Source organism: Calypte anna, chromosome 1 (genome assembly GCF_003957555.1).
Source record: "Calypte anna isolate BGI_N300 chromosome 1, bCalAnn1_v1.p, whole genome shotgun sequence".
NCBI lineage: Eukaryota > Metazoa > Chordata > Aves > Apodiformes > Trochilidae > Calypte > Calypte anna.
In genome coordinates this window covers 64,103,441-64,117,801 of record NC_044244.1, presented here as the reverse complement: position 1 = coordinate 64,117,801, position 14,361 = coordinate 64,103,441, and the positions used below count along the sequence as shown (strand labels likewise).

Here is a 14,361-nt window from a genome sequence, read left to right as displayed (position 1 = left end):
CCTCCCCTTCCTCATAAAGAAAGGAAAGAGAATAAGGGAGAGAGACTTATGGGTTGTAAATTAAGTTACTCAGCTTTAATGAAACAGTAACAATAAAAAGGAAAAAATATTAAATATATACAAATACAGAGAAAGACAATACCACATTGCTCCCATCTTTCTCAAAGTAACACATCACCACCAAGGCTGCAGGGCAGCCATCCCTAGGAAAGTCCAGGACTCCTTGAAGTCAGCAGCAGTCAGGAGCTGGAGGCAGGAACACACAGATTCAGGCTGGCATGGATCAGGACCACAGGCATATAAATGGATGGAATCCTCCCAGGATGCTGAAGCAAAACAGGGACAGGTGAAAAAGGGCTGAAGGGAAGGGTGAAGGAAAGCGAACAGGCTTGACCCTTGTGATCCCTCAAATTTATACCAAGTATGACGTGTATGGAATGGAATACTCTATTTAGTCAATTCTGGTCATATGGTCATATATTTTGTCCACTTCTCCCTAAAGGAGGGCTGCAGATGTGACTGCTTTACTCCTTTTCTCTTCCTGGAGCATAAGATGTTCCTCAGAACTGAGCAGTGGCCTTTGTTCTGCATACCAGTCTCTGGCTGTAACTATAAACATCAAGTGCTATCAGCCCTAGAAGCAGACACTGACTGAGAAACTTGCTGTGAATTTCAGCAGGTAAGAGACTTAACTGAAGGCAAAATGATGAAGCAGAAAATTAGCTCTATTCAGGCCCAACCAAGACAGTGCTTTAGAGAAAATACTCAGGTAGGGTTTTCTTTACTCACTTAGGTATTTTTATTGGCCATATTACTAGATCAAGATGTTATAAAAGACCAAGACTCAATATTCTTCTGTTAATGGTTTAATTTAATTAATAAAATTTCAATAAGCAAAACAGCGCTGGGTGCGTGGGGAGTCTCTGCTCCACTCACACACGTCGTAAAGTTTAATGTTTTAGTTTATATTACATACTCTAATACATATTCATAACTATTTTAATACACATTCATGACTGTTCTAGGAATAGGCTGGATTATGTTTATAAGTTCTTGGAAGAGGCAGGCCTTCAAAGGCACATGCCCACTTTATCTCTGAGGGTCTTTTTGACCCCCATCTGGTGGTCGTTGGATGAAGTCAGTAGTCTTCCTCAGTTTGCCCTCTTGTTACCCTTCGATTCCGCACATGCGCTCCTTCGCTCTTTCCTGTGCAACACTCTGCAGTCAGCAGTAAAACCACCTTAAATTGCAGTGCTATGTGGTGAACAGCAAAATCAGCTTAGATTAGCACAACGGGATATACATTGTAGCGTTTTCAAGGTAGGGAAACTGTGGATGTCTTCTTTCTTGTTCCCCTAAGCCTTGTAGTTACACAAAGAACAGTTATATTTGCATCTTTCACAATGCTGAAGGCAGATATATTATTAGTACTCTCAAAATGGGGTTAGCAAAATACTTTATAAAAGTTGGGTTAGTAAACACTTTATAATTATTCAAATAATTATTCAACATGAATTCACAAACACACATATATTACAAAGATATTGATATTTGTACGTGTTATGTGTAAGAGACTGAGATTGCTTTTGTTGCCTTTTTTTTTTTTTAAGAATACAAGGATTATATTTCTTGAGAAAGACTTCAGAGAAGGATCTTAAAATGTGTGGAGCAAAGATGTTTGCCTGAGTGTTTAGAAAGAGTAAGAGAATAAAACTCAGACCTGAAAATTAATTTCATTTTATGGATCACAGTGCTTTCTCAGGTTTTCTTACACTTCTGGAGTTACTCATAGATAAGAAATAATATTTAAATGCCAATATGGTTAATTATTGCAACAGAAATCAAGACATGAAAGAAAAGTGTATGTATATTGTATGTATATATGTATATTGTAAAGATCTACATTAGCATTTACAGATTTATACAATTTTATGCACTTTAGAATAGAAATCCCCAAAAGGATATGACAAGATTACAAGCATTCAACAGCTCTGAAAAGGCTGGCAAAACTCTGTGATGAACAATTTCATTATAAGCTTAAGAACGTTCTCCCAGGTTTTATAAATTCTATTAATCAATTATACACAGACAACCAACATAAAAATCCATATAGGCAATTATCAGCATGGTGAGGCTACCCAAAAAGGCCTCACATGAAGCTGGTGGATCCAAGCTGGAAATAAAACATCTGGAAAAGCAAACAGGGTTCACAAAGACCCTATGGAATAATAATAAATACAGCAGAAAATGTACTTAAAAAATGACTGCTAGAGAAAACTGACTTTGTTTCATGCAGCATTCTTTTTCTAAAATACATTGGTGCTGTGTCAAGTTCCTCAAACCCTTGAGCTTTCTTGTAAACATCAGCACATGCAGACTGCTCTGGGTTACTTATAACAGCTCTGAACAGACAGAACAAGGAGATGCCCTTCGACCATTAGTTAGTTTGAATTTCAGATACTATTTATTCTTACTTGAGAAAGAAACTGCCTAAAAATAACACAGCAATAAAATCTTGGTATTATCCGTTAAGCTTAAATAAATTTGTGGGCTTATTTTTTGTTTTTTTAAAAAATCATGAAGTCTATTATTCAAAATCAAATATATGCAATGATATTATGTCAGTCCAATACTATATAGTAACTTTGCATATACATATGTATTATTTAAAGTACATTTTATACATGTATATATAAAATAAATCTTAGGATTTTCTCATTTCCCTCTTTTCTACTGATGGAATATTTACAGAAATAGTGATATTTGTTATCCGTTGCTCCTTCCAAAATCATTGACACCACTTAACTAGTACTGGCCAGTGACATCACCCAACAAAAACTCTGCACTAAGACCTCTCCCAAAGCACTGGCTACACAGCCCATAGGATCTCCAAGTCACATCAAGCAAACAAGAAACAGATGAACTGGTTTCTGAACATTTTTATATTCTCTGCATCAGTTCAACAAGTAAAAAATAGACTCTTTAAAAATATAGGAGATTCTTTTTATGTTAGTGAAATGGTTCATAATCAGAAGGGAAAATAATTTTGCTTGGCTAGTTGCTTGGCTGTTTTATAAACAGGTTTTATCCACCTTTGGATCCCAGTTACACTGACTTAATCACAAGACTGGATCTACAAAAAAATATAATTCAGTAATAAATTCAATAAATAAATAAAATCATCAACAGGAGGATTCAGAGTAGGAGAAGGCATAAATTCAAAAATTAAGACAAAGCAGCTGAAGGAAATTAAGCACCGAATGAACATCTGTTATGTGTAGAAGGTTTGTTATGCACAACAATGTTTACATTATAACGTCACCTACCTAGATAACTGAACCACCATTAATTTGCTCTACTACAGTCTGTTTTCTCCTCCCTGCACCAACATCCTCCTGCAATGAAAAACTGTGTGAGAGCAAATGAAATATATAACACAAGAGATTTCAAATAGTTAACTACCCTTTAAGATAGCAGCAGTCACCTTCTTACCAGTGTCAGAATTAATCTCTTTTTTCCCCTATTTTTAAGAGTTCTGTTTGTATAACATATAGACAAATAATCTCTGGTACACACTCAAATTGTCTATGGATATTAGTTGTCCAAAATAGGAGAATTCTAGTATTCCTGTTGACAGACAGCACCCTTATCTCTGTATTGTTTCCAATCAATTATGTAGGTACAATAGAGCCCAAGGAAGCTCACTCTGTTCCAGATTTCATGGTTGACACAGATTCCAATTCGAGAGAATGAAACTTTACCTCTAGCAATATTTAGTAAAAAAAATTTCTTTAGGACTTACTCTTAATGCACAATTTTTACTTCCTGCATGCCAGAATAATTTTCTGCTAAGACAGGCTAATATAAAAAACTTTTCAGGAAAGATCATCCTAAGGGGAACAGGGATTTAGCATGATTTATTATAATTTTGATCAGAGTAACACTGAACCATAACTCTGTACTATTCACTGTGAAGTTCTCAGGCACTCATCATCAGTTGTTTCACTGAGAAACCAAAGCACAAGAGGATGTTCCAGGGCAGCATGGAGGCCACTGACAACAACCAGGCCCCAGCATCTTGCTTTGTTTTAACTTCTGGATTTCCAAAATTTTCCATTGCACTGAAATTTGCCTGTTGCCAGAAAACCAAATTAATGTCTATATATGAGAAAATGGAGATCATTGATACTGAGGGGATTTATGCAACATTTTCAAAAACTCTGTAGAAATTCTGAAACTGAAAACTTAAGATATTTTTCTGATTATTTTTTCCACAGTTCTTCTGTGCAAACCAAATTTTAAATAAATCAAGCCTTCCCATGGCTGAAGAAGTACCAAAATTTGGTTCCCAGACACCAACCAACTGCAAGGGATAATTCCTAATTCCACAAAAGCATTATGCATATAATTCTCAGCCTTCAAGCAAATACTGATTTGGACTAGACAAAAAAATGAAACAAAAAATCGATATAAATAATGTTTATTTCAAACTGGTGGTAAGCTTTAGAATATTTCTGAATTATAGGAGATGGGGGGCTTTTTAGTTTGCTTTCATATTTCATTTTTTCACCAACCAGAAGTACTGGTGGTTTATTCTGAGTTATTGAATCTTGGCCCATTAACTGTCACAACAGATGTTTAAAAAGTGTTGAAAGTAAAGGAGGACACAGTGATAATACAGAGCAGTATTTTTTCAAAACCCCAACATATTCTATGGACCCTGGTTTATAGAGCCAAACCAGCTAGTAGGCAAAAAAGAACCTTACTTAAAAGAAAAAAAAACCCTCACACCTTGAATTTCAGTTGAAGACTAGGACACCAAAAGTACTCTTTAAGGGAACATCTTTTATTCAGCTAATACGAATTTACTAAATTGCTGAGGCAAACATGGAACTTGCAGCAACTCTCAATGTTTAAAAAGTAGTAACTCTTGTTCACAAAATACAATTAGTCATAGAAAACCAACATTCTTAAAAAACTCCTAATTGTATTATATAGTCTGTACTATTGTCTGTCTTGAATAAGGGAACTTTCACCCCAAACTAAAGAAAAACTAAGAAAAATTCTACTTTAACAGTTAAGGTTTTGGTAATGATTACAGTATAGGGAATTTTAAAAATTCTGTTGAACAAGTTTTTAAAACACATTAAGATAAAATGCCAACAATTGAGGCATTGCATAACAAATGGAATTAATATGTATGCAATTACTACTTCTGATTTTTCCCATTATTCCTCCCACTATCAGAAGTTTGAATCTAAGAGAACGTAAGAGGTGCTCCTAGACAGAGAGAGCCAGTCTGTGCACCCATGAGTGCTAAACAACAACAAAAGGGTTTCTAAAGCTTACTGTGACACCTAGCTCAGATACCTACTAGCTCTAAAGCTTACTGTGACACCTAGCTCAGATACCTACTAGCTTTCTTTTAAAGTATGCCAGCTGCATTGCACATGTAATTTTGTGGTCCTCCACTGCTCCTCTCCTCAGTGAAAAGGGAGCTTATCTGATTTAGCACTAAGCAGTTACTCTAATTATACTTCAAAACTTTTTTCCATTATCTTCATCCTTTAGTATAGATTTTAAAATTTATTCTAAAAATAACAACCAGGAGGCTCTTCAAATTCTCTGTAACATTACTTTACAAAAATATTTTCTTATCATTAAAATTAATAGTGACCTCAGTGATGCAACATCCACATTCATCAGGACAAACTAAAAATCAAATAAATGTTTGCAAGGATGCAAAATTCAGAGCATAGTGATGAGCAACCAAAATAAATTAAAACTACTATTTTTAAAATATTAAATTTCTCATGGCTTTGTACTCCTCAAGATAGGGAGAACATAAAATTTGCTCACCAGTACCTTAAAAAAACAGTTATCATACAGATTCATGCAGTATAAAATCTCAGGGTTCTTCATAACTGTAAACAATATTTAACTCAAGGATAACTTTAACTTTAATCTTTAACTTTAATCTAACATAACTTTAACTTTAATCTTGCCTTAGATAGGCAAGACTGATGCTGTTCAGTAGTAAAAAGAATAAAAATCATGTCTATGTAAGAAATAAACATACTTGGTATATCCATATAAGAAGAGTTTTAATTCCTCTATGCATACTAGTGAGGCCATACCTGTTGCAAGTTTTTGGGGCTTCCTCTTTCTCAAGATCAATAAGGAACCTGGAAAGGATCTTACAGAGGACTGGAGCCAAAGCAACTGAAAGGAGAGGCTAAGGGAGCTTGGGTTCGCCTTCTACAGCCAAAGGAAAGTTACAAAGAAGGCAGAATCAAACTTTTTGACTATGGCCAACAGTGTAACAGGAGATAAAGGTTACACATTGTGTTTTGGGAGGCTTGATATGGATCACAGGAAGAACTTCTTCACAAGGAGAGCAATCTGTCGCAGGATGATGTTGCCTAGAGATGCTGTAAAAGGTCCATCCTTGAAGCCTGAAGACTCAGCCAAAGCCATGGCTGATCCAATCTAATACCAGCAGCAGAGCCCATACAGCTTAGAAAGACAGTTCTCACCACATACTCCATTTCAGGAATTAATGAGGGAAAACAACACTCAGAACAACTCCAGAAACAAGTCAGAGTAAGAGCTGATGGTTTCAGGGAATCTATCTATCATGGAATACAGGCTCAGGTAAACACTACAGACCAGAGGAAATGTAAGACTATACTCAGCTTCACTCAGGTCACTCAGCTAATCTTAGATGGATGTGTATATCTGTATTTATTATTAATAATTTGCATTCTTATTTATATACATTACTGCATAAAATACATGCATTGCAGATAAGATTGAAAAAAATGCTCACTAATTGCTCAGTTCAGCTCCCATTGAAACAAATGCTTAAATTCCCGTTACTTCAATGGGGCAATTACTGAGTCATCAAAGGCCTAACTTATGGTGAACATCTGGTAAGTCATTTTAAGAATCTGCATAGTTAACAGCATAATATAAGCCAAAATACTTACAGCTTCTGTTTTCCTTATACTGTGCTGCATGTTATAGGCTTGCTTGTGTAGCGCTGTTGCAGGAAAGCTTTCTTCTCAAAAGCTGTAAGATCATTATTATGCCCATCTTCAAGCTCTGTACCCTACACAAAAATACATTCTTTTTATGAATCATATGTAATTAATTGTAAAAAAAACAAACATAGCACCCACACAACTCATTTTCCTCACCAATTTTAGAGTATTTTTCCTCTTAATGTTTTAAAGTGTCTACTTGCTCAAAATACTGTGTTCCTATAAGCTTTGCGAAATATCAGCAGTTCAGAGAAGGCAGACTGTCTCTGAAGAGGCCAAGAGCTCATCCTTTCTCTGTTTTTCTCAAGAACATACAAGAGAAAGAAGTACATTTGCCATTATACATTTAGCTCAAAGTTCACCACTGCAGAGATGCTGCATTTTGACCAGCAAAGAAGTTAAATGCAGTCTATATAGGGAAAAGACAAATGTTCTACTGAACATTACACAAATAAAATCAGTAAACTCATTGTTATTTATCACAAACCTTTTATCTGAAAAGCAGTAAGCACAGTATGTTCCCTCAGCATCTGAATACCTAACCTTTCATTAACATATTTAAAGGGTCATCTACCCTCAGCATAGTCCATCATTCAACCAGTCCTCACAGCTGTTGCTTAATTTTTTTCCTGTTCCTTTTCATGTACAATGATGTATTGCTCTGTGAAGACACCCTTCTCTACTATTGTTTCTAGAACAAGAGGAAAGTTGGATTTTTTCACCGCTTTCTTTTCCAGTTTTTCTCCACCGATCTTCTCTTTTTTGCATCTTAGTTTTAATTTAAAACACAGAAGTAACCTGGCAGAAATAAATACACCTTGCAGTCCAGCTTTGCTGTACAACTATGCTAGATCAACTGTGCTTCACTTACATGAAGCCACATAAGTACCTTCCCAGGTTAATGTTTCTTTCAGTGCTCTGCACAATGGAAGGTGGAGCAGTAGAAACAGCAGCAATAAGAGAAGGCCAGGACTCCACTTGTCTTTCTCTCCCTGATTAACTAGAACCATCAATCCTTAAGTGATAATCCTTCAACACAGTGGGCCTTACCTGGCCATGCTTACCTAGCATTTTTATTTGAGCCACCTCATCTTCCAATAGCAGTAGCAAAGTCCTCTTCAAAAAAACAATTTCTTAAAAACCTGAAAGATTTACATTCTCAAAGGCAACTTTCTCTTTCAAAAGAGGATCTACATCTTTTCACTGGTTAATTCATGAATGATAAGACTGTATTTAAATTATTCTTCCTGAAAGTGACCTATTTTGGGAAGATTTACTTACACAGTCTGTTACTGAAGACTCTGAAATGTATCTTGCTAAAGGAAGTCAAGGGCACCAGAAGCAAGCAATGCAGAAATAAGGACCGCTCGGGGAACCCATGAAAATATTTTAGAACTGCTTGAAAATCTTCTCCATAAAAAGGGAGGGGAAAAAAAAGTCAGGAAAAAAGAGAGGGACAGCAAAGGAGGGTAAGTGAACAGAAGTCAGATTACTGCGCATACAGCACCTGAGTAAGGCATACCAAAGGCAGAAAGGAAGCAACAAGAGATAAAGGAACGCAGAGAAGAAATGGAGAAGGACTCTGAAAAACAAAGCTATCGTACTATTCCGCTAGACTTTCTGCAGCTAGACAGAACTATGAGATGTATATTTCTTAAAAAAGTGGTAGAGCAATTAGTGAAACAATACGCATCCAGAACTAAAAAGAGTATAGCAACTTCAGTACATCTGTACTGCATACTTACAGAGAAATAACCTGTCTGTAGTTACATGTCTGAAGCTGCATATTAAATAGTGAATAAATAGCTATGTTAGGCACACAGATATTCTGAGAAGTAGTACATTTGTTATTTAAAAAAAAACACTTAACAATTTCAGTTTTTATTCTAATATAAAAAAACACTTAACTATTTTACATTTTTATTTAAATGCAAAAAAAATGTTTAAAGTTGGGAAATCATTTCACTACACAGGAAAACATAAAATTATGCTCTTGTCAGATAAGCCTTGCACTCCAGCACATTTGGAGTTCTGCCATACAAGTTGCTATCCTATTTGTTGCAAGGGGTATAGGATACATACAAATTAATTAATAATTGTTTTTCCCTCCAGCTACAATCCTGTTTTAAACACATTCATTAGACTATGTCTCAAACTAATGTAAATTAAATATTTTTAAAATAATGTATTTTCCAGTTCATCTATAAAGAGATGATACTGCTAAGACAGTATATATCCTGCACTCTAACCAAATAAAAGTATACTAGTACTATTAGTAAAATCTTTACTATGATTGTGCACGGTATACACTTACGGAAGAAAATAATTATGTAGGTTCATGAATTAGTTTGAAGCTCCAGATATCTTATCTTATTATCTTATCTTATCCAATTTAATCTCTCTAGGGACTCTGTAGGGAGTCTCTGTGTAAGGACTACAACAGAAGACTAGTGTTTTCAGTACTTCAGCATTTTCCCTTTAATTATTACATTTGAAACACTCAAAGCAATGATGGAATGATGGCAGACTAAAAATAGTCTTGATAATAAGCTAGTTCGTCTCACAAAAAAGATGGAGGTTTTATCTGTGAGAAGCATTTGTTCATCTGTGCTAAGTAGGGGGCTTTGGATCTGGTGTGTGGGTCCATACACTGCTTTCAGAGCTTTGTAGTGCCCTCTGTGGTCACCTGTAACAGCACATAGTTCAGTCTTTCCTGCTAGGTTGATCCACCACTTGTTCTGGATGTCTCAAAGTTTCTGTTGGAGCTTACTTCATGCAAGACAAAAGGCTGCTTTTCTTACATGGCACGATGGCTGAGCAAGGTGTGCTTGGTGAGTGGTTCTCTTCTTTGTCAACAATTCTTGGATCTCTTGATTGTTTTCATCAAACTAGTCTTGTTTTTATTTGAGGAGAACCCTAGGGATTCTTCAGAAGACTGCAGGATGCTATTTTTAATGTGCTGCCAAAGCACTTCAGGAGAGGGATCTATGGAATGATCTACAAGTTTAGTTTGAAGGTTTACCTGGAAGCTGTCTCTCACTGTATCTTTTTGAAGATTGTTAACTTTGAGCCTCTTCCTTCGGATGCCACCCCTCTTAGGTTTAGGCTTAAAGTAGAGGGTAAGTTTGCATTGCACAAGGCAGTGGTCTGCATGACATTCTGCACTGGGCATCGCTAGGGTATGACGGACATCACAAACGGTTTAGTTAGAGTCTCCTTTTCTTAGATGGATAGCCTTACAGGGCTAAACGAGCTCCATCTGCCCGGGTTTGGAGTTAGAGTTGTCCTTCTCCTAGGATGGTTGTCTGAAGGCTAGTGAGCCCATCCTGCCCATGGACACACTTTGGCTGACACTTCAGTTGTGACCTGTCTGGGAGAGGAGACCCTGCTGGAGGCATATGCCACTGCCAGCAGAGCTCCCAATCTCACAAGGGCACGCAAGCTCCTTCTCCATGACAAGGTGCCCATGAAAGGGTCCAATCTAAACAGTGCATCTAATATTCTACTCTAAATATAAATCATAGAGAACAAGCTTATGTTAAATTTCATGAAACACTGAGTTCCATTTTAATACAAATACACTGTGTTAATAATACACAATTAAACATGTAGATCAGAAGTAGAGGCAGACTTACTCTGGTGGGCAAGGACCACGAGTAGCCCATGTATCTGGTCTTCTGCCCTAAAAGAATAACACATTATTACATAGCTACAGGGATCAAGCTTAAATATGTAGTTCTCTCTTTCAACTTTCCCTGGAATATTTAAAATCAATGCCTGAAAGTACCTGTCCAACATGTTTGATAGAGATGATACTAAGTAATGAACAAACAAAACTACTCTTCAACTCAGAGGTCACAGCATCACAGTCTGAACTGGGCAGAAATTCTATTTCCAGCATTGCCCTAACACCTTTCAAGTTTTGAAAGTATTCACAAAACTGTAACCTCTTTCTTGCTACACACCCTTGTAGCCTGCTACTGAAAGAGTTCACAGTTCCGCAATACAATCCTCTAGTACCTCCAAAAAAGCGTATTCAGGTTTGAAAAAATAGTTTTGCTCCAGGAAGGTCGGATGTCATAAACACCACCACCTTGTGGTGAAATATGTAAAAACCGTTAAAGAGCTCTAGCACAATTTAGTCTTATTTTTAAAAGTAATATGATGCATTAAACCACAGGCATATAATTCTTCTGTACCATTTCAACTGAGACGGGATAAAGACCATAACACATTCTAGACATTAAAGTAGTTCCTTTTCCAGAAGCCATTGGATAAGGAAGAAAGCGAACAAAAAACATACTGAAGACTGTTCGCATTTATGGGGTGAAAATGTCATTTCAACTTAATTTAAATCTATGATTTATTTTTGCAAGTCAACAAGAATCAGATGGACTACAGAGGTTGAATTTGGAAACTGAGTGGCACAACAAATGGGAAAAAAAAGTTGTCACAAATTGGAGAAAAATTGACCTTTTTTTTGTTTTACAACTCAAATTCTCCAAATGCTGTGGTTTCATTCTCAAAAGGCTGGTTAATAGGTAACATTATAAAATTGATGTGATATCCTTACAAAAGGTCTTTTTTCCCTGCAAATCAAACAAAAAAGGAAAACAGCAACCTGACAGTCAAACTCCAAGAACTCCTAGTGTGGTCATTTAACAAATAAGGAAGTTAAATGAGGGCTTGGAGGCTGAGGGATTAACTTCATGAGCACACACTACACAGTATCTGTGAGAAAAATCACCTGTTATTTAAAATATTATTTACCTTAGAAATAGGCCCTCAGAATCCAAGATGATATTTGTATTAATCAGGCTTTCAAAAGTTAGCCTGAAAGTTTCTGCTACGGTGATCTTGTGAGGGTTGCACATCTAACAAACCATGGACTGTTAGAAATACCTGGAAAACAAAATTCCCCTTCACACTGAATCCAAAGAATTTTACACATCCATCTGAAAGTTTGCCTCTGGAAATTATATTCTGAGGGTTGGTTTACCTTATTGCTGTCTTGCCAACAAAAATGTAAGCACAGTTCCTACCAGTTTTACCAGCAGCCTGAGGCAGCACACAGCAGAGCTTCAAGGTACCCTGAATACCAGTTATTTTAGGACAGCTGTTTTTATTGGAAATTTGCTCTTTTCATTTGAGAAGTTGTCATACATTTTTTCTGACAAAAAATTCTTTAAAAGTTTCCTTCTGTCCAGAATATATAACCTTAAATGGAAATCCATCTGAAGCATGATTAAAATATTAGTAAAACCATCAAACTAAGGAAGGAAAACAATCATAAGCCTTCCATCGCTATACCTGAGGTTTCTTCCCCATCAGTGACTGATGAGCCTGTCTTCAAGGGGAAGCAGCAACTCCTTTAACTTTCAAATATAAGCAAATTCAATGACAGCCTTCAGAATATACTGAAAATAGAAAAAGCTATTAAGTATTCTGTATTTTATATACAAGTACTTCTGCAAATAAACATTATTTACGTTAGAAAGGAGATGTCCTGTTACCAATAATTTGGGTATTTTCTTCTGCAACCTATGAAATGTTGCTGGGCTTCCTTTTTTCACTGCATCTTAATTGCAGTCTTTCCTAAATAATGCTTAACCAGATTAAAATTTGTATCTTTGCCTCAAGTTTCACTCCCTCTTTCCCTTACACTTCTCTTAATGTCTTCTTGTAACAGCATTACTGATTTGCTACCTCTTGACAACATCCAACCTTTTTTACTCATCATTTACAGCTGCTGCCTGGTTCTCAACTGCACCATGCCCTTGGACAAATGTTTACAGGAACACGTAAGGGCCCTCCTGGCACATACCCTGCCTCTGAGAGCTCCAGAATGACATTTTGCCAGTATGCTATGTCCTGCTCTGCTGGTTTCTCCTTCTACAGCTGTGAACCAAAAGCCTATCATTTATTTCCCAGAAATCAGACACTCAATTTTTGACACATCATCCACAAAAGTTGACCCTGTTTTTACCTACTGAACAGGTTTTAACTCCCCAGTATCCTTTCCCTTAACCAGCAGGACAGCTGCAGGGCCTGCTCAGAGATGTCCATACAGACGCTTCACAACCTGCCAGCCTTCCTGCCGTACCTGCTTTCCCAGAGCACTCAAAACGGAGACCCGCTGTCCTAGGTGACCTCAAGACTCTTATTGAAATACATCTTTTCCATTGAAAGTATAGGCAGGAGAAAGCATTGTTGCATTTAACCAGTACCACGCTAACAACTGCACTACAAGAGCAAAAACAAGTAAATGAAGAGGACCTACAAGAAAGTTAGAAAGCATCTTTTCACAAGAGCATATAGTGGCAGCACGATGGGTAACAGTTTTAAGCTTTAAAAGGGTACATTTAGGTTAGATAGTAGGAAAAAACTCTTTATTGTGAGGGTGCTGAGACACTGGCACAGGTTACCCGGAAAAGTTGGGAATGCCTCCTTCCTGTTAGTGTCTAAGGCCAGGATGAGCAAATAAAGTTGCTCAGGTAAACTTTGAGCAACCTGGCTTACTTCGAGGTGTCCCTGCCCGTGGCAGGCGAATTAGAACTACATCATATTTAAGGTCCCTTCCAATCCAAACCACTCTAGGATTATGATTTTATGGAACAAACATTATGGGCTCGGACAGCCCCACGGAAATGGTACTATTTTCCCGTGAGCCTTCAGGCTCAGGAGAGCCCCGGGAGCAGCAGGATGCCCACGGGGTCCCAGTGGGGTCTCACCGGACGGGTGTCACTAGAAGGTTCTGACCGACGGGGCAGGACGGACCACGCAAGGCTGACGGAAAGGGACCACACCAACCCCCGCGTCTCCATGGTAACCGGGCCCCACCGTGAGATCCGCCGCAGCACCCCGTGTCAACGCCGCCGCCCTAGGGGCAGGAGCGACCCCCGCCACCCACGCCTGCCTGCCGCCGGCCGCCGCGTCCCGCCGCCTTGCCCCGCCCCTGCCACCGCCCGTCTAGAGGGCTTTCCCCGATACAGCAGCGCGGAAGGGCCAATCTCAGCTAGGCTTCGCACAGTTTAGCAAGATACCACCTCAACTGAGCAGAGAAGAATTCCCAGTTCCTCTTGAAGAAACACAGTGTGATTCCTGCACTCGAGTCGCAGCAACGCCACTACCAAGCTTTGGGATGAGTGGCTGGAAAGCTGCCTAGTGGAAAAGGACCTGAGGGTGTTAGTAGACACCTGGCTAAATATGAGCCAGCAGTGCGGCCAAGGCCAACAGCATCCTGGCTTTTGTCAGCAATGGTGTGGGCAGTGTGAGAAGGGAAGTCAATGCGCCCCTGCCCTCGGCCCTGGTGAGGCGT

At 38.0% G+C, this 14,361-nt stretch overlaps 2 long non-coding RNA genes across 2 annotated transcripts; both read right to left on the bottom strand.

The window, feature by feature from the left end:
- Positions 1-981: 981 nt before the first annotated feature.
- Positions 982-6,252, bottom strand: LOC115599317. Its single transcript, XR_003988313.1, has 3 exons — positions 6,138-6,252; positions 3,327-3,395; positions 982-1,361 (listed from the first exon to the last, which is right to left on the bottom strand). It is a non-coding gene; the product is annotated as an uncharacterized LOC115599317 (long non-coding RNA).
- A 4,344-nt stretch (positions 6,253-10,596) lies between these two features.
- On the bottom strand, positions 10,597-13,925 carry LOC115599316. Its single transcript, XR_003988312.1, has 4 exons — positions 13,775-13,925; positions 12,354-12,460; positions 11,814-11,945; positions 10,597-10,725 (listed from the first exon to the last, which is right to left on the bottom strand). It is a non-coding gene; the product is annotated as an uncharacterized LOC115599316 (long non-coding RNA).
- Positions 13,926-14,361: the final 436 nt, after the last annotated feature.